At 33.2% G+C, this 4,636-nt stretch overlaps 1 long non-coding RNA gene across 1 annotated transcript; it reads left to right on the top strand.

Moving 5' to 3' along the window:
• Positions 1–656: 656 nt before the first annotated feature.
• Positions 657–3,555, top strand: LOC111709985 (uncharacterized). The gene is made up of 3 exons (XR_002766976.1): positions 657–743; positions 1,161–1,224; positions 3,520–3,555. It is a non-coding gene; the product is annotated as an uncharacterized LOC111709985 (long non-coding RNA).
• The last annotated feature ends 1,081 nt before the right edge of the window (positions 3,556–4,636 follow it).

Raw genomic sequence — 4,636 nt, 5'->3', positions numbered from 1 at the left:
TCTCTATTTGTAAAATATAAATGGCTGCTTAGTAAAAGTAAATTCAACCTAAAGTCTGACCGCGTCAACCTTGTTGCCCTGGCTAGTCCTGTTGATTGTCTGCCTTATTAACCCAATGTGCGGGCGATACAGTACAAACTGGGACTAGAAAGGTTGACCCGGCTCGGAAATTCAAATGTACTACGGCTGCCCGTGTAGAGTTACATATCCGATTATCAACGGTGCCTTTTAAAGCTTTGTCTGATCAAGAATATGTAAGATATCCATTATCTTCTCTTTGAAAATTTTTGTGGTTTCTTTGTAAAGTGACTTCCGCATTTCTGCTTCGAATTGTGGAAGTGGTCAGAATAAATTATTTTCAAGATAAAGATATTTTTCAGATTGGGCATGTCATTCTCACTTTAAACTACCCTACAGTATTTTAAAGTTTATTAAATTAAAGTATGATGAATAAAACTTATTTGGTGTCATGTGAAGATTTAAAAAAAAGCTTTTTTGAAAAGGAATTGTGGTTAACTAAATATTAATTGAGATAAGTTTTTAATTCTTTATTGTGAGCTTTTATGCAGGAACTTTAAGAACTTAAAAAAACACTTATTAAGCTATTTATTTTTAATTGAAATTTTAAATTCAGATGTTTATTTTAATTATCTGTAGATGGATCGTGAGGCGGCGGCCATGCAGCGGCGCAGCCAGTCCGAGGGGCCGGTCAAACGAAACCCACTCTTTCAGTCAGAATACAGGTAGTACATGCTCCTTAAAATGATAATTTCAAAAAAAAATTGTTGCTTTTCCTGTAAAAATGTGCAATTTTTTTGATAGAAAACTTCACTCTGACCCTCCAGATACCTCCCTGGGGTTGTCAAGGTCAATTAAACAAAGAAAATTAATGAAAAAAAAACAATTAGAAATTAGGTATCAAGGTGTGTACCTAGAGCCGTAAATTTAGTAAGCACTGTTTATGGATTATGATGAATATTAAAGTGTTAATAGATGTTCTTCTTTATAGAAAATATTCCAAATTGTTCTGTCAAACGTTTTTTATCAATCCAAATACGCATTTCAAGACTTTAGAAATCTCAAACGTTATAAAAAATTCATACATTGAAATAATTAATTTTTCCAATCTAAAAACGATAGATTTCAAAAAAAATATTTAGAGTGCAGTTTGCATCAAGTAGGCGGGGCAGGGATAGAGCTGAGGACAATGATATACGCCCACAGGTATATTGATAATTAGGCTTACTTTTAAAGGTTGAAACGGCATTTATAAAAAATTTTCATCAAAGACCCCCCTCCCCCGCTGCCCCCGTATCCCTAATTTTTGGGGCTTGTACTTACTAGAAGCACTTTTGACACAATACAACGATGTTTATTAGGCTAAAAAGTATAACACAATTTTTCAGAAACACCCTGTTTATATATTCACAATTAAATAGATTATAAAATACAGCCTCCAGCCGACTGGAACCTCCACCAAAATGAAAAGTGGATTAGGGTGATACCTATTAATTATAGCATCAGATCAATTTTCAATATCATAATAATATTTTAGTAAAGGTTATCTGTCGAATCTAAAACTAATTTGTCGAGAATTTAGAGAGATTCGTCATATAAAAAAAATAGTTTCCGTGATTGAATTTTATGCTTTAAGAAACTACCTAAAGGAAACCGATTGAGTATTTATAAATCCTTGTAAAATCACACTGTAGTAAAATGCTTATAATTAAAGTCTAAAATAGAATGTGTGCAGCGCAATTCATTAATAAATAATGTTCAGATTAGAAAATTTAAAATCAGTTAAGTATTTATTGAAAAATGTTAAAGGGACTGTAAGAGTTATTTCAAGTAACCTTCTATGCAAAGAGGGGAATGCCCGATTTACAACGGTACCTTTAACCCTATTTATCCTGATGTCTGGTTTCATGACTGGTTCCCTAGGGAAGGGTCCCCCTCTATTTTCTTATTGTGATACAAATCTATAACATTTGATAAGCTTTAAAAAAGCCCTTACGCTTTCCTTCAATAATCTGCAAAATGAATTTCAAATTTGCAAAAATCCAAATATTTATTGCGAAATCAAGTTATTAAGCAAAAAATGTGCAATAATGCAAATGGCAACAAATTATACATTTTGGAAAAACCCTTGACCCAGCGAATTCAAATGTGCAAAAATATTTGCAAAATTTGTAAAACCTGAATGTGTTTTCAAGAAAAACTGAAAAAGGGAAAATTCCCTTTAAAAGTAAATGTGCTAAATTTCTTTGCAAAAATTGTGCAATCTGGTTGCTTTTGTTATAGGCTTTCCAAAGAACTATAAAATGTTTAAATCCAATGACTGGAGGTTGGTCTAAATATAGATTTAATTTGGTAAACGTAAAGGTGAGGACTCAGGTAGTGGGTTTAAAAGCCCAGCTTTTAGGCTTAGGGATGGGCATGTGTAAGTTAGAAATGTCAGAAAATTTGAGCTTCCTAGCTCCAAAACATTTTGAGTTATTGCAAAAAAACAATAGGTCAATATAGTGTGGGGTCAAATTACCCCCCCCCCCCCTCACAAGGATAAATAAGGTTAAAACCTTTCTGTGTTCGTCGAAATATGTGTGTAACTGTATCTGAATTCGCTTGTATGGGATGATAAGCTAAAAATTCAGGTGTGCACTGCACTACAGTCTGAACTCAACGCAACGCGAAGCTTTAACCCTTTCCCTGCAGGGGTACTTGAAAACCAGAATAATTATCAATTTATAATATCAGGGGTCATATTTGCAAAAACAAGGTTTAATCCGTTCCATGTGACAAAAAGTCTTTTTTAGTGCCTTTAATAGTTTTTGCTAGATCAGGACCTATATTAGCAAAAAAATATTAAACCCCTCTGATATTTCCACGGTCCCCTGAGAGAACTTTTCCATTGCTCACAAAGGACTGTTAACTATTTTACGTCCCCTTCCTAGTACGCTTTTGATAGTTAGCCATGTTTGTTTACAAAATTACAACCTTTACTATATTCTTGACATTTATCACTAAAGCATTTTTTTTCGTGCTGCCCTCACAAGGCGAGTATACACTGCATTATATTCTTTAAATCTAGATTTAGTTTCCTGACAGGGTTTCCTCAACTTTTTATTAAACAATTTGGCTTTACGTTTTCTCGATATTATCAGTGCTTCAGACATTCAACGGTTAAAAGGTCACCCCTTAATATATATCTGTAAATCTATTTTTAAGAATCGGTAAAAATCAAGATCATTTTCAGATCTCTCTCTCTCTCTCTCTCTCTCTCGATCTCTCGATCTCTCTCGATCTCTCGATCTCTCTCTCTCGATCTCTCTCTCTCGATCTCTCTCTTGATCTCTCGATCTCTCTTTCGATCTCTCTCTCTCTATGGGGATGATGATATGCTATAAAATGTTTTATGCCAGTGCCCGAGGACTAACAGGGAATATATATTCTAATAACCTAATACATTTTCTTCAAGCCATAAAAATAGAAAAAAGAATTTATTTTTAAGGATTTTTTTAGGAGTCCAGGCCTCAAGTTAGCTTCCCACCTCCTGCTTATATTTACATTTTACAAATGATGGGAAGCATAAATTGTTGTTTAGTTTGAAGTCACGTGATGGGAAGGATGGGAAGGATGATCAGGATCAGGTTCGTGAGCCCAAGAAATCTATCTCTATGGGTCAGATTCAACCAACAGGAAACAACCCACCTTCCGCTCAGAAACCAACCTCTTTAGGAATTTAAAAATGCAAAAAAAAGTTGCAAATGTTGATCCTCAGAAAAATCGTGCAAAGTGTTGTGATTGTTTGGGTGATTGAGACGTTTTAAAGCAAAATTTTAATCATTTTTGCTTGAAAATATGCTTTTTTTATGGCTTTTGCCGGGAGTTTGAGAAAAATATTGACGCTTTTGCCACACTGCTATACTTATTTACATTTTACAAACCTCTTGAAAATAGCTTTTGAAAGACTGAATAACTGACAAATTAAAACAATTTTGAAGACTTTTAGTTTTTATGATTAAGGTTTCTAAAATTGCATATTTGAATAATTATTTTAACAGGAATTCAAGATGGTCAGGATTTGAATGGAAATGCAGGTGGGCAAATAAAAAAAGAAATTGTATTAGAATATCTTTTTAAAATATTTAATTTAGATGTTGTTGATGGNACAAGAATAGATTCATCAGTGTTCGTTTAGTATCCGAGATATATAGGTCAGAAACTAATTACAGTTCTCTAATGACCTGTCTTCTCTCTAATTACTTTCTAACTAATGGATTCCTGATCTATTGCAAATATTTAAAATGGACTAAATCATTAATTTGCACAAATGCACGCTTAAGTTCAAATTCAGACAGATGTCGACTGGATAAAGGAACCGAGTTTTTGTCACAGGCTTAAATTTTCTAATCCTTATATCTTTGCAACACAATGTCATAAACCTTTGATATTTCAAACTATTAAATCTGTTAGATCAAATAATTAAAGTTTGAAATATCAAAGCTTTACCACATCAGGTTGCAAAGATAAAGAGATTAGAAAATATGAGTTTGTGGCAAAAACTCAATTCCTTTATTTTCATATTACTTTTATATTTTGTCCTAGCGAAAAATCATTTTGAATTGTGTACTTGAAG

Source organism: Eurytemora carolleeae, unplaced genomic scaffold (genome assembly GCF_000591075.1).
Source record: "Eurytemora carolleeae unplaced genomic scaffold, Eaff_2.0 scaffold922, whole genome shotgun sequence".
Lineage (NCBI taxonomy): Eukaryota > Metazoa > Arthropoda > Copepoda > Calanoida > Temoridae > Eurytemora > Eurytemora carolleeae.
The sequence above is the reverse complement of the archived record's forward strand: the minus strand, read 5'-3'. Positions and strand labels throughout refer to the sequence as shown.